The following is a 21059-nucleotide window of genomic DNA, read 5'->3' as shown; positions in this document are numbered from 1 at the left end:
AAAGTCTGCAGAATAGGATTTTGTTTTGTTTTTGTTTGCTTGTTCCACAGATTGTATGTATGCTTCTTTCCCTACACCTACGCACCTGGAGCATCTTTCTGTAGGAAGAACTGGCTGTGCTTTACAGCTCAAGCTAGAGGAGCTTCTTTCAGAAGGGCATATCACTCTGATGCTGTAACTTTATTTTTGCTTTGGGAAAGAAGGGCAAGAGTAATAATTATGTGCTCTCTTTCTGGAGCTCAATGTCCTCATCAAGTCCTCATCATGAACAATAAACAATCACAGATAGCAGACACCTATGATTTACTAAAGTTATACTGAAATTGAGGTGTGGCATTATATGTCTGCTAGTGTTCATGCCTGACTTTGGGAGGCCAGGCATCAGCTTTTGGGGATTTTTTTTTGTGGTTTGGTTGAAAAGAACTTGACTTTATTAATAGATAAATACAATACAATACAATCATTTCTTTATTATGTCTCTGTTTTCAGAATTTCTTCTGTGTCAAATCACAACTCAGTATTCAAATGTGCTGGCAAACGAAACCCTGAAATAAGTAAACTTCCTACTCCAATAAAGAAGAGATCTTACTCTTCTGTTATCAAACGCTTTGAGGTTTGCTTAGTGAAGCCAGAATGGTGTTCATTGTGCAAGGGATCAGTAGTGAAGAGCTCTTGCAATTTTGTTTCTGTTACACTTTTAAATAAGCCTGAATTATATTCTTACTACATTTACTACAAATCTTGAGGGGGGGAAGGAAATGCTTTGTATTTGTGATGCAGAAGCTAACAGTGAGAATGCAGTTTTCAGTGGTTAAGAGAGTAGCTGAGGAACTTGTGAAGGGAAACAAATCGCTCTTGACACAAGCGCCTGCCATCCCAGGGGCAGAAGGCACCATTAGATGAAGCCTAGGACTGTACTAAAATTGCTGTACCTGGCCCTTGTTCACAGCTGGATGGCAGCCAGTGAACTTAGAGTGTGGGAGGAGCACCCTCCATCTGTCTGCAGCTCTCTGTATGGATATACCGTGAAGCTTCCTGGAAGCAGCTTCCAGCTTCCTCAATTTCCAGAGCTCATACAGGCTTATAAAAGCCTATGGGGTACTTTTATCTACAATATTTAATTATTATTTCCAAGCTAAGGAATGTCAAAATGCAGTAGTAGCACATTCTTATTTCTCTCACTTTCTACTCTCTGTCCTGGGAACCTTAGACAAACACTTGAATTTTTCATCACTGAACTTCCCACCAACACTTAGCAAGTCTCATCAAGTGAGATACAGTGTCACTCCGCTTCCTTGCAAGTTTCAAAGCAGCCAAGAAGAATGGGAGATGTTCATGGCACTGTGCATGCTTTTTTTTTTTTTGTGGGATATGGGGTACAGAAGGAGAGTAAGCATTCCTGGAAACTAAAATAATAAGAAGAAAAATGCCAAAATGGTTAAGTCTTAGTATGTCATTCAGCAGGCTCTAGCACGCAGTTTAGATAGATCTAGTGGTTTTGGAACAGCTTGTAAAGTGTGGTGTTCGGAAGGGAACCACTGAGACACCTTGTCCTCCTGAAGAGCTGCAGAACACCTCCTGGGTTCCTCCTGTTGGCCACCAGTGCACACACCTCAGCTGCACAATCAGAGACAAGAGATATGAAAAGCATTTGAAAAAGCTCAAAAGGGCAAGAAAACAGGAGTCAAATCCTTGACATCTTTTTGTTCAACCATACACGGGACCAGACAGCAATACACTAGGAAGTATTTCTGTTCTCATGCATCCTTCTGTGATGATGGAAGTGCTTGGGATTTAGTAATTACTCCTTTTGATGAACACAGGATAATGAGGAAGAATACACTTCTTCTCTTTGTCATCGACTGATGCAATGAGCATCTCTGCATTACCTGATACAGTCACGCATGATACAACCATGCACACAGAGCCCTCCTCTTATTGCCCTACAGAGTCCAGTTTGCCAAGGTGAATGCAATGCCTCTCTTTAAAGGATTTTTTTAAACAAATATCTCTATTGACAGCAATGATATTACTGCATAGAATGTTGTGCTCACTAGACTAAGAGTAACTCAGGCTAAGTGATCATTAAATCTGCCTGCATCTTAGTCCAACACTATTTCTAATAGAAAGCATCTTTTTTTCTAATTCCATAGTTTCACCCCTCTCAGAACTGCACCCCTCAATGCCCTCAATGCTCATTTACTATCCCCTAAAAGAGGTCAGTCAGCTGAAAATAAATAAATAAATAATAAAAATAAAAATCCATTTCAAATGGAGAATTTCTAAAATTAGGAGAAAAGGCTTTCCCCTCAGACTGTTAGAACAAGTGGGAAGACTTCTAAGAACTGACCATTACACTGGATGTCTTTCCAGTAACTAATTCCCAGTCTGATCTGATGCTAAAAATGGATTTCAGAATCAGTCAGACTAGGAAAATACACAGCAAGGTGAAACATGATTCATGAGCTCATCCCACATTTAGAGAACAGGAAATATAAAAGAGTCAAGAAGTCTCTGAAAAAATGCAAAGTAAAAGTGGAAAGATCAAAAAGGAAACCACAAGAGGGCAGATAGACTACATAATGGGTGATGAAATGATTAAAAGCAGAAGGGAAAGAAGGGAAGGTGTCCTATCTCTTAAGAGAAACCTCATTTGGGGAAATAAGTATTTTATGCAGAAGACTAAGTTAAGGGCATGAGGAGAAGTCTACTTGTTCCACTTAAAGACTGGAATTTTTAGTAGCTGAACAGTTATATCTATGGTTATGGAGATTTGGAGATCGTCCAGCTATCCAAGGGAACAACTGACACACACACACACCTTTGTTCCCACACACTTTAGCCTCTCTGCAGGCACTGGCAAGCAAAGTGACAATTAAGTCCTTGGTCTTGTGACAGAGACACTTAAATACACACCAGCACTGAAATCAGAGCTCAGATGACAGGCAGCCAAGTCTGTATTCACACAGAGGAACCTCACCATTCAGAAGGAAACTTGTTGTGAAAGGGATTACTTGTGGGAAGGAGACATACCTGGCTGGCACCATGTGCTGACAGAGACTTCATTTATGGGCAACACCGTGGTCTTCCTGAAGGCTATCTTAAAACACTCTTAATTCAGTGGGGCTTGCATTTACTTGCATCCACTCCACTCTTAGAGGGTTAGTCATCCAGAGTACATGAAGTATTTAGCATCTTTTTGTTTTCTTTAAAGTGCTTGAGCTCTGGAGACCAGGCCCTCACATATTTTGAATTCTTGAGGGGACATTCAGTTCTGGGCACTCTGCAGAAGGGAGCACACCAGCTCCCACTGTTGCTTTGCTCAGCGAAATAGCCCTGACCTGCTGCTTTCCTGCTAAGGCAATCTGGTCATTCTGAAGCTTTCTTAAAAAGGAAATTGTGCCAAATTGGTACTCTGATGTGGAGAAGAGAGAGCAAGTTCAATTTATAACCTGAAAGATGTCAGCAGATGTGTGCTTAGCTGTTTCCAGGGTCCTTGATTAGAAAAGCCTAAAACCAGCATCTATTTCTACTAAAGGCAGCCTGTTCTTGTTCATCTTTCATTAAATGTGGCTATGTTCTCTACATTAAAACATTACAAAAACTCCCAATCACATTTTCTACCTGCTATGTAATTTATTGTAAATGTATTTGAGTAATCTGTAAAACTTCTGATTTCAAAGCTTCCCATTTTTGTAATGTTCATTCTACTGTCCTTTGTATTCTCTTATTCTTACTACCCTTTTTATCTTAAATACATATATTAAAGAAGAAACACATGCCTATGCTAAAGATTCAGTCCAAGTCCTGCTTTAATTCATTAGTTTTCCCCTGACTTCAGAGGGAAGGGATCCAATTCCAAAAGGGGAATATTTAAAAAAAAAAAAAAAAAAAGCTTTTAGATTTAAACCCACATTACTTGACATCAGTTCACATTGCTACAAAGATGATAATGTAAAGGTAATGTTCTCTCAACTATACAACTATTTGCAGTATGGCACAGTTTGTGGTAACAACTGTGCTAACACCAACATCTGCAGACACACTATTTGGAAGGGGCTCATACTAGGTGTAAAAGTGGGAAGTATCCTTATCATAACATGGCATCTCTTGTATAGAGAGATCTAGAAATGAGATTGTAAATATTGGAAAAGCAGTGTAAGGCTGAATTCTTCCCTGTTTTACAAGGGAAAAAAAATCATTCAAGCTCATTTCATTAGGTATACAATACTTTAAATGTCAGATTTGACACAGAGTGTTTCAGAAAATAATTCAGCTTAGTCCCTTGTAAATTATGTTTACACAATGTATTTGCAATGTCATGTACAAAAACATAGAACCAAAGGAATGAAGGCTTTACATTACTGGAGATGGGACCTGAGTCACTTTGGCTCTCAGTGCCTTGTACTAATCTAGTCTTTTGAACCAGTCAGTAGCCCACAACTTTCTCATGACTCCTGTAAAAACAAGCTTGTCATTAGCTCTGTTGCTAGTGCGTATCTGACAAAAATACCAGCATACCTGAGGTTTTTTTTGCTAAACTTCAGGCTAGCACTTCAGCCTGAGAAAGAGCCTCAGCAGGTGAGATATGAGAGAGATTCATGGGGCAAAACAGAAAATCCCGCATTGCTGATTTCCATTCATATTATCCATGCCATGGGACTTGGAATGTCAGGGGATATCACTGTGGCACGTCTGATGGGATTGATGAAAAAAAGTAGGTTAAATTATTTGTATATATTCCAGGGTAATGGAGGACCTAAGGAGTCTGAGACAGTTTGGACGGGATGTTTCTCCTCACAACTTGCTGTCCTTTTCATGCAGATCCTTTTCATGCAGCAATAGAGTCTTCAGCAATCCCAGCACTGCGCTATGTTCCCACACAGGGCACTTTCTGAAAATGAAGGATCCACAGAGATCTCTCTCTAAAGCAGTACAGAAAATAAATAAATAAATAAATAAATAAATAAACAAACAAACAAACAAATAAAATCACTACTTCTCATCTTCCACTCAAAAGGATGAGGGGAAAGGAAAACTGGGGAAAGGACTGGTGTGTGGTCACTTCTTAGCTGATAATGATTTAGTTCAGGAAATGAACCAAAATCTGTATCCAGACCAAGTTATAGGATATCTGTAGGGCAGCAAATATAGTTTACCAACTGGATAGCTACACTGGGTACCTTTTTCTTTCTTTTTTCTTGTAGGGCTGTAACAAACAAGTTTATACAAGACACTAATATTCTGTTTCAAGTTTCTGCTTTCAGTTGTTCATAATTTTGCTGCAGTCAAAACAATGTTAATTAAGTTAAGTTGCCTGTGTAATAAATACTAAAAATGTCAGAATTAACTCTGACCCTCTATGTATAGCAGAAAACAGGCTATCACATAGTATTTTTTCAGTAATTCATTTATTGCATAAGGCAAACAATAAGATACTCTCTTTAAGGCACTGGACTGGCTCCAGGAGATCTGTTTCTTTCCCTGATTCTGCCACAAAGATGTTATACAGGATATCATCATGAAGGTACTTTTCTATGTTTTAGTCAAAGGACCACCTAAGCTTCTTGAAAAAAAAATAAAAAAAATCCTAGGATCATCCATAATTGTTTCATTTTAGTTAACAACTAAACACTCAGAGTTTGTTTTCAGCCATATTGCTTGCTTTGTTGTATGTACAGGAATATGGGTGAATAATTTTTTTGCAATAGTTCATCAGACCACAAGTTAAAAAGTGTGAATTGACTTACATTTGTTGTTCCCTTAATTTTGACATGTACTGAATGAAGCAAACTTGATTTTAAAAGCTTAACATTATAATGTGTTTTTTGGTTGTTTGTTTTATTTTTGCATGTTGTCAAGGGTTTTGCCTACAAGGTCTGTAGATGGCTGGGCTTGGCCCCAAGATGCTGTCTCATTAGCTGCTTCACCTCTGAACTATCATAACAACCATTTTTCCTAAATTCTTATATAAAGATAGAACCAGTTTAGCTTTATGCAGCACAGTAATTATTCATGGACGGGTATTTTCAAAGGAAAAAAAAAAAACACACTGCTTTTCTATTGTTTCCTATACTCCCTTCCCTTCCCTTTCCTCCTGATACAGCTAAAGAAGACTTTTTCCCAAGCAGAGGTGAGATAGGAATACAGGACTATGACTCTGCATTGTCTCTGGCTTCAAGACGCCTTGAAGTGCCTCATACACAAGGTGAAGAAATCTTGGTCTGGGGCCAGATTGCATACCTTGAACCACTGATCACAGAAAATCCTTCCATCTCAGGGAGTTTTCTTAGTACAAAGGAAGCATCCATGCGAGATCCTGCTGAGATAATGATTGTTACACAATTTGTAGCACATCCACTTATACATGTACACCTCAGGCTCCACACAACTTCTTCACGAAAGCCCTCGGGTAGTGTTCACAGGATGCACCACATTCTCCTTCACCATCAATGAATTTCCCTGTGAATTAAGGCAACTATTTTGCCTGTAGGAATAATCTAATTTTGTATTTAATATACAAAGCTATGGTAAATGATACTTTTAATTGCATGACTATCAGAAAACTAAGTCATTTCACTTTGAAATTGTAGTTTATAACAACTTTGTGTTAAAAACTCTTTTTCTACTATTGTGTATGATATGAAAGAATTTCTTCAGACATTAAAAAACCATACAAAACACACCACATTTCTCAAAAGTTTGTGAATTATTCCTTACATTGAGTTGTGAAACAAGGTGAAAATTGGAATTGAAATGCATGAACTCTCATGTCACACAGTTTATTCTTGTGATGTGTGAATAAACGTAAAAATAAGATGATGTAGCGTTTTCCTATGACTCTAAATGAGATTCTAGCAGTACTAGAGTCAGAAATTAATTACATTTATTTCCATGATTGTATTGTTTGAGAGTACCTAGGTTAGCATTTATTCTATGGAAGCTTGCTGGTTAGGTTTCTGTTTTTTTTTAATGTAACCTTCCTTTTTAAAGCTACAGGGAGGCATACACTGAGTAATGTACCATATAATGAATACTGACTATACTATCTATTTGAGCTTGTAATTTTACTATTTTATAAGTTATTTTATATCCTGCATAAGCAACACATCCCTTTAAAGAAAAGCATGGCACACCCAGTTGTACAAACCATTTACATAAGACAAATATTTGTAGGTGGTCTTGGTTGTGTATTCATGAGGTGGACTTTATAAACAGAAAAAGGCAAAGCTTGATTTAATAAACTTGCATTTCATGACAGCAATGCAGGGAGAATAAAGTTAGCATTTACTTGTGGATGTTATGCGTTAGTACTGCAAATGAGGTATAATTTACTAATCTGAGTCAAGCCTACGCTATTCATTTGATGCTTCCTGTTCCTTCTAGGAGATGTGATAGTTGGAGAAGCCAAAACAAGAGAATTAACACAACAAGTTTTGAACTCTGGCATATTCAGCAGAGAGCCAACAGTTCTACAGAAGTTAAACTGTTCCCATAAAAGTTTCAGGCATGCTGTTAAAGCAAACAGTATAGGAAGATTAGTGCAACAGCTGTCCTGTAAATACATAGAGGACAGTATTTTCCAAGGATTTGGTATCTTCACCAAGGCTTGTCCAGATGGACTTAAGCCCACAGAAGTCATTTGTGACAGTAATTTTTTTTTTTTTCTTCTCTCTGGTGCGTTTATTTATTCATCCAGAAAGTGGCTCCCTGCTTTCTTTGAGAAATCCTTGCAATAATAGTTGCTCCTGTGTCACATACCATTTTGTCTCCAACACTGGAAATGTTTAAGTTGTCTCACATGCTTAGATGACACCAGTCCATTTTTGTCATCTATTCTTTTCACCTATCTTGCAGCAAAAATGGACTATTTTCTTCAGCACTAAAGGTGCAGTCTTTTGACAGTGAAGATGAAGTTTACTCGTTGTGGTTTAACCCAGCCGGCAGCTAAACACCACACAGCCGTTCACTCACCCTCCCCCCTCCCTCTCTGGGATGGGGGAGAGAAACGGGAAAGTGAAGCCCGTGAGTTGAGATAAAGACAGTTTATTAAGACAGAAAACTAATAATAACAACAACAATAATAACAATAATGATGATAATAGTACTACTAATAACAATGTGTACAAAACAAGTGATGTGCAATGCAATTGCTCACCACCTGCTGACCGATGCCCAGCCTAACCCCGAGCAGTCCAGCCCTCCTCTCCCCGGCTAGCCACCCCTATATATTGTTTAGCATGACACCATAAGGTATGGAATGCCCCTTTGGCCAGTTTGGGTCAGCTGTCCTGGGTCTGTCCCCTCCCAGCTCTTGCTGCACCCCCAGCCTGCCCCCTGGCAGGACAGAGTGAGAAGTTGAAACGTCCTTGGCTTGGTGTAAGCACTGCTCTGCAACAATTAAAACATCAGCATATTATCAGCACTCTTCTCATCCTAAGCCAAAACATAGCACCCTACCAGCTACTAGGAAGAAAATTAACTCTGTCCTAACTGAAACCAGGACATGTATCCACCTCCTATTCCATACCATTTATGCCATGCTCAGGTTACACTCTTTCCTATACATTCTAATTAATCACCATTTTCATCTAGGATATGTAGTAATCACGGTAGTGATGACATACAGTATTATATAATAATTAACATGGTACAATTCAACTCATGGGCTATTCTCACCCAGTATTAAATCCCCTTGAGGTACACACCAGACCTCCCCATTCTTTTGCATTACCCACCAAGTGCATCCATGTCCCTGAGCAAAAGCAATTCCACAAATGGGTTTGCCCTTTTCCTGAGGCAGGAGTAGCCCAGACTGTTTTACCCAGCATATTTCTTACATGCACTACAGGAACGTTATCCCCTTCTACAGTACATAACAGGTTTGATTGGGCAGATCCCCTAGTATTGACTAACCAAGTGGCCTTTGCCAAATGCACATCCCAATTTTTGAATGTCCCAGCACCCATCGCTTTCAGTGTAGTCTTTAACAATCCATTGTATCGTTCAATTTTCCCAGAGGCTGGTGCATGATAGGGGATGTGATACACCCACTCAATACCATGCTCTTTGGCCCAAGTGTCTATAAGGTTTTTTCAGAAATGAGTCCCATTGCCTGACTCAATTCTTCCTGGGGTGCCACGTCACCATAGGACTTGCTTTTCAAGGCCCAGGATAGTGTTCCGGGCAGTGGCATAGGGCACAGGATATGTTTCCAGCCATCCGGTGGTTGCTTCCACCATTGTAAGTACGTGGCGCTTGCTGTTGTGGGTTTGAGGGAGTGTAATGTAATCAATCTGCCAGGCCTCTCCATATTTATTTATTTATCTATCTATCTATCTATTTATTTATTTATTTATTTCAGCCATTGTCCTCCATATCAAAGAGGCTTTGACCTTTTGGCTTGCTTAATTGCAGCACATGTTTCACAGTCATGAATAACCTGTGCTATAGCGTCCATGGTCAGGTCCACCCCTCGATCACGAGCCCATCTGTATGTTGCATCTCTACCTTGATGGCCTCAGGTGTCATGGGCCCATCGGGCTATAAATAATTCACCTTTATGTTGCCAGTCCAGGTCCACCTGAGCCACTTCAATCTTAGCAGCCTGATCCACCTGCTGGTTGTTTTGATGTTCTTCAGTAGCCCGATTCATGGGCACATGAGCATCTACGTGGTGTACCTTTACAGCCAGGTTCTCTACCCGAGCAGCAATATCTTGTCACACTGCAGCAGCCCAGATGGGTTTGCCCCTGTGCTGCCAGTTGTTTTGCTCCCGTTGTTGTAACCACCCCCAAAGGGCATTTGCTACCATCCATGAATCAGTGTAGAGATAGAGAACTGGCCATTTTTCTCGTTCAGCAATGTCTAAAGCCAGCTGAATGGCCTTCACTTCTGCAAACTGACTCAATTCACCTTCTCACTCAGCAGCTTCTGCAACTCTTTTGACAGTGAAGATGAAGTTTACTATATGCAGTTAATTTGCAAATCCATGAAACAGCTATGAAAATTTCACAGAAAATGCGTGGGCCAGCATTTATTTGCAAAACCTGAGGCACAAAAATGGAGCCACCTTTAACCCACCACAAAAATAAAACCAAGTCCAGCTCCTAAGATCTTAGGAGTTGAAAATGTGTCCTAGAGCACAGACTGAAAGCTCCTGTGGGCCTTGAATGCTCTGAACAAGTTATACAGCCTATTTACAGTAAAATGCAGTTTTTGCTTCAGTCACATTGTCATTCCTAGCAGAAAAAATAAGGAAGATAAAATGTATTGGACTATGAAATTCAGCACAGCCCTTTGATAAATACTGAAGATCAATGGGACATTACTCAATACATTTATATTCCAGTTTCCATATTAGAGAAGATCATTCAGAGGTGCATATGCCACAAGAAATAGTCTTACTTCTTTAGAAAACCTGACAGGATTTTAGTTTTAACTAGAACTTGCAGTGAAAATACAAAAGGCAGGGATCTATGCTCGCAAAATATTCAAACTGATTTTCTTAGGCCATACAGCAATCTGAACTCCCATGGTTTCCAGGGGCTACAAGCATGAACAACACTTAAGGAATGTGAAGTATACTGAATGTACTATTTCAGCAGACATCTGAAATAAAATTCCATAGGCCAGCTTTTCCACTGGAAGGAAAAAAAAAAAAAAAAAAAAAAAGATTTTCTGAGGGAGAACTGTACTTCATGAGAGAACCCTTTCCCCTAGTAACTTAAAGGTCACCAACACCTGTCTCAGTAACAGATTAGTAGATACCAGTTTAGTGATTGCAACTCCTAACCAGACTTTAAAAAATAACAGTCCCGGGTTGTATGTTGTAAAATATTGTGATTTTTCCTGGGCCAGTTTTATTGTATAGAAAGAATCATATTTTTCTTTACTCTTTCTCTTCTCTTCATTTTAAAAAGCTTAAAAAACAACTTTTTTTTTTACATTTTTTTTTTTTTTTAAAGAAAAGATTATGTATAGAGTTGCCTGGTTATTCAGGCTTAGAACTTAATCAGAGAAAAAAAAAATTTAATCCATCATTAAAAGCACAAAATCACAGAATAACTGAGATTATAAGGGGCCAAGAGCAGACCTGAGTGGTGTAGGTTGCTGTAGGTTGCTTGTGGCCTTGTCCAGCCAAGTTCTACCTGTCTCCAAGGATGGATGCTCCTCAGCCTCTCTGTGCACTTGTTCTAGTATTTGACCACCTTCACGGGGAAAAAGATATTCCCAATATCTAATTGTCATTTCCCATGTTTCAATTTCTGTCTGCTGTCTCTTTTCCTGTCACCATACTCTTCTGAGAAGAGTTGGGCTCTCTCTTTTTTGTATCCACCCCCTGGGTGGTGTTTGAGAGCAATGAGATCTTAGCTTTCTCATCTACAGGCTGAAGAAAGCCTCTCCTTTTACATCACACGCTCCAGTTGGTGGCCCCCCACTGGACCCACTAATGTATGTCATGTCCTTAGAACAGAGAATCCAAAACTCAAATGTAACAAATAAAACCTACTACATATTCACATATACATGTGCTACACATACATATGCACATACATATATAAAAACATATATATATATACAGGAAAGTGAAAAATGCATTGTATTCCAAAGTATTTTGATTAGAGATTAATCACCCAGATTAATTCTATTCAATTATTGTCACTAGGAAATTTAATTTTAAGGAAAATTAATTTTCATTTAAATAAATGATTGTACCTGAGGGAAAAAAACAAACAAACAAACAAAAAAAAAACAAACAGGTGTCTGTGGGTCTTAAGCTGTATATAAATAGAATTATGAATGAAAAATCATGCACACTCCAGTTGCTTTTCCCAGCTGAAGGTGAAAAGGTGAAAGCCAAACTTTGAAAATTATTTTAAAAACCATTAAGTGTTTGGGAAATTAACATTAACCACACCATTATTCCAGAACACACACAGTGAATGTTCATACAGTCACCACACATAACAAACGAAACCAAAAAACCACCAACGTTTAGTAATGTGGGCTGGCAGGAACAAGCTAGAGCATTCCCCTGCGGAGAGAAGGCCCTTTCTGAAGTTCTCTTCCTTCTAAGATAGGATGGCTTCTTGCCTTTGCCAGCTGCAGATGAGGTCTGTCCAAAGAGCTTGTTTTCAATTTCGTGGTTAATATCCTTCCAAGAACTATTATCCTGACTGTGAGGGGCAACTCTTTTCTTAAGTGATATAAATTACCTTGTGTAAAAAGTGGTGAGGACAGTCTTATTCTGGTTCAGGCTAGGCTTATTTCACTCTGTGTTACATCAACTGCTTTAACCAAATGAGACCAAGACATTTCTAATGCAAATATGTTGCCTCTGTAGAGGTTTGTAACTGTGAAGCCTAAGCAGAGCAGATTGGGGTGGATACAATCCAGTAGGCTAAATCATGTAAGACTTTACATAGACGAATAAAAATTGAACTGGTCGAGGTGAACATTATGGAGTAAATCTCCATTTTGCTCTTATTTACTTTCTTTTTTTTTTTTTTTTTCTATTAACATTCAGTAATGAATGAGAATACACTTAACACTGCCTTTATGAAAATGTCAAGAAACTTCCAAATATTTTACTTGTAGAGATATTTCTGTTCCTTTTTGTTTTCTGTTCCTTTTTGTTTATCATCTATGCATCACTTCCACAGATTTAAATGGGGCCAGAATAGTAACACAGGTCTTTGCAGAGATGTTTGAGATGGTACTGTAAGTATTTTCCAGAGGCAAAACTAGATCCTGCATATTTTCTTTCTTTTTTAAAATTATTTCTCTAATTCCTTTTTCTATTTCTGGTCAAACCAGTAATCTGGCCTTCATTCATTTTTGAAAGAAAAGATTTCCGAAGTATACTGCACCTCGATTGGGTACTTATTAATGCCTGTTCTTGTTCAGTGATTATACAAAGATTGTTTGTACAAAGAAGCTGCATTGGCTTGAGTTAAATGTTTTTAGGTCAGTGCTAATTCCTGGTTGGAAACTTTTAGATAATCTTAATCTTTAGCTATATAAACTTTAAATACTTTACTGGGAAAAAAATCAACACAAAAACTTGTGTTTAAAAAAAAATAATAAAAACTTTAAGAAGCTGCATTTCTGAGTAAATCAAGCCTGGCAAATTCCCTCCACCTAGTTTTACTTTCAGGGAAGGAAGCCTCACATTTAGAAGGAAGCGCCTCTTCCCACTACTAAAGCTGTACAGTTGTAACCAATTGCTTCATGAGCATGCAACCTGATTGCTTTCTTTTGTTTGAGAAGGAACTGAAAGAAACAATTTTAGCTGTAGGTGAACAAAATTCCTCTTTATAGAGATTTAGATTTTTTTTTTTTCTTGTTTAAAAGGCTTTAGGATCTTGCTGAAGGAATTTTTTGAATGTGAAATTAATAATAGGTACTCAAAAGTACAGTGACTAAAGTGTGTTTTGTCTGTATTTGGCAACATACAAGCCTAATTCAAAATATATTTGCAATATTTTATATAGATTTATTCACATTTACATATTTTATAAGTTCTACCTCTACTCTTTTTCCTGTATAGGACCACTGCAACATTGTTTTCAATTTCTCCTATTCTCTGGCATTATTGAGGCTTTCTAATAGGATTATTTCTTGACTCTCCAGTTAGAGCTGTGAGAAGGAGCAAGGCATCCATTCTGCAGTCCAGAATTATAAACTATGATCCCCTCTCCCTGTTAGGTTATATATTATTATTATGGCAGCTTTACCCTTGGAGCACCATTAACAAATAAGCAGACCAAAAAACATTATCACAAATAATGTAAGCATGTGTTTGTATATATACATATATATATATATACACACACACTATAAAAAACTGACTTGGCCAACAGTTTCCAGAATCCCAAAGCTCAATCCCTACTCAAATGGCATTCGGCTCCTATAAGCAAGGAAGAAAATGTAGTCCAGAAATATAATAAGCTTCGTCTTAGTATAAAAAGGAGACAATCCAGTGGCCCAGTGCCCTAAAGAAGACTGACTTGTCATAGTCTCAACTCTTTCATTACACCATTCTCAACACACCTTTAATTCAGGGACCTGGGGGAAACCTTGTGTTACTTGTAATGAATCCAAAGAAAGTAACTAAGAAAAAACATTGCTTTTGTCTGTGCCTCTATTAAAAAGGACCTGCAAACAGGAGAAAAACAACAACAACAACAAAACACTTAGCAAAAACAGCTCTAAGCAGAGTTGGGTGTTAACTCAACCATCAACTATTGCAGCAAAGTAGAACTCAGGTCATTTATGGTTTTACAGATCACAGCTAACAGTTAAAACTGAGTCCAGAAACCAGAAGCCAGACAATTCAGACCATAAGAAAGATTTCTAATATAGCTAGGAAAGAGACGTTCCCCAGTAAGCAAACCGTTGGTATTTTCTATAGTGGCTTCAAACTCTGTTTGAGATGAAATTTCATAATGGAGTAATCTAGGGGAAAATGACCAGCGTGTGAGGCAGATTACAGAACTGTCCTAACCTACTGACTTATAACATCCTTGCAATCTTCTTTGTATGAGCTGTCTGCTCCACTTTGCACTGGGCCCTCTGTCCCATGGGCTCACATCTTAAGAGGAAATGAGATTGCCCAAAAGAAATATGTAGTCTTGCCTACATCCTTAAACAGGCAGCTTCTATCTCTGCTGAAAGGAGAGGAAAGAATGAGCAGTTAGGTGTGTAATGGGGTAACCCCCTGAAAACAATAAAACATAAATCATCTTCATCACTTCTAGTTGTACCACCTGGCTCTTGCCTTGACAAAGTCAGAGCTGCTCATCCTTATCCATCCTGGTCACTTTCTTCTGCTCCTAATAGCCGGCTTAGTAATCAAGTATGGAAGGGAGTACAAAAGATACTGAATGTGTACTCTCTGTGACCAGATATGTGTATTAAATGAAGGGAAACAAGCAGGTACTGTACAGAACTCATTGAGGAAACAAATTTTAGCCATTGGAAATACTCAGTAAGGCAAGAATACCACCAGCCAATGGATGCTTTTTATCCTTTCTTCAAAGGATATTTTCATTTTCTTTAGCAAAGAAGAAAAAAACATTTTGCAATAAAAGTCACTGAGAGCCTTGGCACAGATCTTTATCACCTCCAGGAGGAGATACCAGTGTATTCCAACTATTCTTGCTAATAGTTAGCAGGTTTATTAGTAACCAGTACGGAAAACGTGTGCTTTTTCACGTGAAGTTCAGAGTTCATGTCCCTTAAAGAAGTTCCTGCCACCACTATGGACCCAGCACTTTCCCATACACTTCAAGAAGTGAAAAGGAGATGAGTCTCAAGCATAAGAGTGCATTAGAAGTGCTCCAAAAACTTCTGTTATTTGACTGAAAAATTCTGGTAGTAAGGATGTGGCCCTCTTAGCAATGCTACTCCTCCCCTGCAAATGAACAGTTCTGACAAAATTGAACATCGTTCACAAAGGCAGCTTTGTGGCAGCAAAGGATATTCAAACAATTTCGATGAGCAATACCGCTCTGGACTAACTTAACCTGTCCAGCAGAATCAAATCTGCTGATTATGCAGATGCTGTGGTGAGAGCATTAACTTCCCCATTTCCTAAGCATGAGAAGTCTGGCCTGATGATTCCAGAAATAGATCTAGCCTAGAGCTCTCTACGAGACAGACCTCTCACCTGAAAATAGCCTGCTCAAGTCAAAGTCTACTTTGTAAAACGAAAACAGGCACTGGAAACTTGCTTAATAATTGCAGCAGTTTTCAAAGATAAATAATTCTTTGACTCATTAAGGTCCTTAAAACTCGCTATCATGTCAACTGCTCCCACCTGGAACTTGAATAGTGGTGAGTAAAAGAAAGGGCATTTTTTTCCACTTGGTCCATCTGTCTTCTTCTCCTGCAGACCAAAGAGCTGCCGTTCATTCTGGTTTTGATTTGTCCTAGCCTATAAAGGTGACACACTTAGAGCAGCTAGAGAAATATTGTAACCTACGCTGTCCTTCTATGGCCCTCCAGAGACCATCCCTGGTTCTCTCAGGAGCACTGCCAGGAGGCAGGGGCAATGTAGGGATGGAGACCCTGCTATGGACTCATCACTATTCCAGGCTCCACCAAGGAAATGATGTTCTCGAGAGTCAGGTTGAGCCACCATCATAGCTGTTGTGTAACATCAAAGGAGCACAAGGCAGCCACTGCAGAACTGAGAATGTTGCCTGAGTATTAGCAGTCCTTTAAATATGTTTATCAAACAAACCATCATCCCAGAGGAGAGAGGAGAAAAATATTTGGCTCCGGTTTTGCCAGGCAGCAGAAACAAAATCAGAACAAACGTGAAACAAAGTGAATCATAAATTCCCTACTGCCAATCTTTTAGGTTTGACACTGCAGATCAGAAAATGTTAACGCTGGGAAGCAGATGTGAATTGCATGTAAACCCATGTAGGTGTGGAACCCCCCTGACTTCAGCTGGGGTTGGTTAAGGGAAGCGATCCATCTGCTTTCTATGATCAGGGCCTGAATTGGTGGTGGGAAACCTGCAGGGTGGAGGTTAGGTATGGCCACACTTTCACGTCATATAGTCTGAGGCAGCATACTCTTTTATTTGAAATACTACCTTGAATGAAAGCTCAGGCAATTTTAACAGATCTATGATAATTCACTTCCACTGTACCCTAATATACACAATACACTAAGTTTACAGAGTTAATTACTCTTTTATCCATATATAAAAATAATCATTTTCTATGAATATACATTTAAAAAAAATCATTTCAGGTTTAAAATTTAGGAGGCGCTACTTGTGGGTGCTACTTGTGGGTGCTACTAGTCCTGAAGCACCCCAATGTGGGCAGGCAGTTTCTTGCGGTACAGCTAAGCTGGCAATGTGCCACACAAACCCGTTGAAGATGAAGTGAAAACCTGCCAGTGCTTTTCAGTACATTTTTACTAGCATCACAAGGAGTCATGGCGTGTCTGCTAAACATGTACGAGGCCTCCAGTTCTACTCTTTGACAGATTCACACGTCTGTATGCCCAAAACTATGCAAAAGGAAATACTGAAAATAGAGGTAGCAATAATAAACATCGCATCTATGAGTTGGTGAACATCCTTCAGAGAAAAGATAGGAAAGCTTTGGTTTATTAAACTCCCAAGTCTTATTTATTTATGTATTTATTTATTTATTGGTACAGTTCTGTGTGTTCTAATTATATGCTGGAAGGTAGATATGTACAGAAAATGAATTAAGCACAAGTAACCTAAGCACAAACAGAGAGAAGAAAAAAAGCGAGTGGGCTCTTGCAAAAAATATCTGTTCTGATATGTCCCTTTACAGAAGTATATGTATTTCGCTATTCCCTTTGTGGGGCTGGCCACGGTCTAGTTACAATATAAACACACAGAAACAGGAAAAATAACTGAAGACATTGGGCCTGTTTTCTGTAGATATATACAGACACTATTGCAATTCCATTCAGATTTTGTAAGAAAAAAATAAAAAAATAAAAAAAAAATAAATAGGGCTTTAGAGATACACGTTTTTTTTTCCATCTTTTTTTTTTTTTTTTTTTTTTTTTTTTTTTTTTTTTTTTCTTCTATAAGATTAAGTATATCTATGCCCATTATGCCCATGGAATAGTGTTTTTTCTTTTACTTACTGCAGTTTGAAAAAGTTGTTATTGGTCAGTTAGTAACCCGTTTAGTTTGAAATATGGTGATTTTTCAGGATGCAGCTGAAACTAAGAGGTAAGATATTCTAACAGTTTGCCTGGGCTTTATAATATCTTACTAAAACATCACAAACCTATGCTCTTTTATTTCAAAATAAAACCCCTCATTAAGAGCTCCTGGCATCTAATGCAGAGAGGCATGTCAGCTTCTTCTGTGCAAGATAACTAAATCAGGAGATGTTCTGAAGAGTGAGTAATGTCCAAGTTTGTTTCCAAACACTGCATTATGCATAGGCATTTTTTGTTTGTTTGTTTATAAAACAGACCCATGACTTTCTGAGACTATGATGAGTAGTTTTTGTTTATGTAAAGCAGGAGCTTCCGCAGCTGTTTACAGATGAAATTCTGCAAAGAGCTGAATACCTAAAATTACACTGCAGACAGTGGGCATACACAAGTCAGAACATACACAGAATAAGTGGGGCTTCAAAAGAAATCAGATCTCACAGCTTTCAACCCTTACACATTGTTATGCAGATGAGGAAAAGGGTAAATTTCATGGAAATGTACCAAATTTGTTTTTCTTTAACCTAAATTTTATGATATAATACACGTGGAAGGTATCAGAGGAATTCTGAAGCCTTTACAACTATGTACTCCGTGAAAGGAAATGAGAGAATCTTTGGGCCTTTGTGGAGATGGGAATTCTCCTTTTCTTTGATATGGAGTTGCATCCCTTGCCTGATATGGCAGACAGCAAATACTGTCTTTGTGGAAGTGTTAGAACCCTATTCTCGATCATCTGCCCTTTTCCATGTTTCTCTCAGATAAATCTCCACAGTTTCTCCCTGTTCCTTTTTATTTTTTCTTAATATTGTACTATCGACCTGTGAGTTTTTTCAGTTTGGATTTCTTTGTGTGGAACCATTTTAATATTCCACTTTAGTATTCTAGAGATTCTGCTTCTTTTATTCCTGTCCACTATCTACTTCTAGTGATGCAATGTATTGGTGGATTTGAACAAGTGATTCTAAGTTAACCACGTGTAGCAGCAATCTGCTCAGTGGAGGGGAGAGGCTGTTCAGAGATCCTAGGCTACTACTCAAAACCCATGTACATTTTCACTAGTAGATGGATGTTCTCGTTCTTTTATTCGGTATTGCAGTGGCAACATTCAGTCCTCTTGATCCATATAATGGGCATGTTATTTGTATTGCTTATTAAAGCTGTCACAAGAGATCGGCATTTATTTGACAAACCAATGGCGGTGATTGTGAGGGATTCACAACATTCTTGCCACTGAACTTCTGACAGTCTGTTTGTCATGGAAGACCATTTGAGAGGTTTTCTAAGGTAGGGTTTTCTTTTATTTGAAAACTGATCTTACTCTGAACACTGTCCCATGGATCTCCATTCCAGCAATGTCAGGCTCTGGATCAACAACTGCCAATCCTCCTGTTAACAAAGTTACCTGACTTTCTACTCTTAGGAAGTGCAAACCATCCCTAGAGCTAGCAGTTGACTTTATGTCAAAGCCTTCTTCTCCCTAAGTTAATTTAGGGATGCCAGAAGGACACATCTTTTGTGAACCGGAAGAATTCCCTGCACTCTTGCTTGAACACAGGGGACTCTCTGACCCTCTGTACTTTTTAGCAAGTGCATTTTTTCTGGAACCTATGCCTTGGTGCAGAATTCTCTGTATTGCTGGTATTCTTGGCTCAATGAAGGATTTTTTTTTTCTTTAATGGGAAATTCTCAGGCTAAACAGAGGGGAGTCTGTACTGAATTTGCAGGCTCTAAAATACACAGTTCTCTGTGAGGAGATCCAGAAATGAAGGACCTGGGTTGTCTTAACTAAATTTTGATTTAGTGCAGAGAAATTGGAAGGAAAATGTGAGATGGCACTAAACCACTGCCGTGTCCCATGTCTTTGCACTCCAGATCACTGATGTAAGACAGAACAGCCTTAAGGATCGCTTTAAATCATCCTGTAACTATAGCATCATAAATGATCTTCAGGGTCAGAGGATAAGAGAGTTTGACTTTCTGGCAGTTCTGAGTTTTGATGACGCTTCTACTCAAACAAAGAAAACAAGTAAAGGCTTGTTTTAATTTAGGATTATTTTTTTGTGAAAATGATACTATAATCTTAATACATTTTGGAGTGAACATCTTTTTTTTGACTGACTTCATAAACTATTATGTCAGTAGATGCCACGGAATCCAGTTACGAGTTGGGTCCTCAATTTAGGAAGTGAAAGTGGAAAAGACAAAAATTTCAGAATGGGAGACACTTCTGTATTTTTGAGAGGCTGTAAAAACTATTAGACTGAAAGTTTCACTCTGGACTATTAGCTTTAATTAAAGAACAAGTTTACCTTTCATTGAGGTAAGCATACAAAATTGTGTTATTTCTCTAACCAGTTATTTCAAAAAGTATACGTTAATTATCTCCAATTGTCTGAGTAAAAAAGTATAAAAGGTTTTAGAAAAGTATGCTGCTATAACCCATAGTAAGAATAGAGTAGGCTATTTAATACCGATGTAATTGCAGGTTCTTTGAAGAGACCATTGAAACAGCTTGTATTTTAAAACTCCAAGGCAGGCTAACACTGTAAGAGCAGTTTATGCTATAACATCACGTAAGCTCCAAATTTCCTGAAGTAGTCAAAATAAGACAAGATTCGTTGTTTGTTTTTTTTTTTTTTTTTTTTTTTTTCTTTCTAGATTACAGGTAACTGAAAGTACAGAGGCAGCTTTGATCTCCTGTTTATCTGAAGCTTTGTCCTTCTGAAAATGTGCAAGTCTCTCAAAAAGTTCAGCTAAGCAGGATTTCTATCTATTGTTTTGGGGCATCTGGAACTAGTGGGGAATACAGTACTTTCCCAGCTTAACATTTTATTTTTCCATTGCACCCTGAAGCTACACTGTGCACTGCCAAGAGAAAACTAATTCAGCAGTATAAATTAAAAATAGGATTCTCGTGACACAAACTGCATAAATATGTTTTACTTGTATAATGACTCTGCAGCAGTGATGTGTCTCTGTTGTGAATTCTTCTCAACTTGTGAGATGTGTTTTACATTGCCAGTTTGTAGAGGGAAGCAAAAATGAAATGTTAAAAAATGTTACTGAAAGATGAACAAGTGATTTTTAGGGGAAAGTGTTGCCAACTATTTCTCTGTAATACTCAATTATCCTTGAACTATTTTTTCTTTAGGGGAAAAAAAAAAGTAAATGTTTCAAGTATGACTTCAATAGTTTAACAATCAGAACTGTATTAAGACTGTAATTTTAAAGTTTCACAGATTCACGTCATTCTTGTACAAGAGTCATAACAATCTTCTCAGTAATGCTCTATTATAAACGCAGCTGAAAACAAGAACTTTACATAA

The 21059-nt window shown here is 38.2% G+C and overlaps 2 long non-coding RNA genes across 2 annotated transcripts; both read right to left on the bottom strand.

The window, feature by feature from the left end:
- Window positions 1–445: 445 nt before the first annotated feature.
- LOC311432501 lies at window positions 446–3475 on the bottom strand. Its single transcript, XR_014690091.1, has 2 exons — window positions 3034–3475; window positions 446–1617 (listed from the first exon to the last, which is right to left on the bottom strand). It is a non-coding gene; the product is annotated as an uncharacterized lncRNA (long non-coding RNA).
- A 741-nt stretch (window positions 3476–4216) lies between these two features.
- LOC311432754 lies at window positions 4217–15743 on the bottom strand. The gene is made up of 3 exons (XR_014690291.1): window positions 15674–15743; window positions 6244–6319; window positions 4217–4925 (listed from the first exon to the last, which is right to left on the bottom strand). It is a non-coding gene; the product is annotated as an uncharacterized lncRNA (long non-coding RNA).
- Between the last annotated feature and the right edge of the window lie 5316 nt (window positions 15744–21059).

The sequence above is a fragment of the Aythya ferina genome (genome assembly GCF_964211825.1).
Source record: "Aythya ferina genome assembly, chromosome: 2".
Taxonomy (NCBI): domain Eukaryota; kingdom Metazoa; phylum Chordata; class Aves; order Anseriformes; family Anatidae; genus Aythya; species Aythya ferina.
This window is presented reverse-complemented; position numbering and strand designations above follow the sequence as displayed.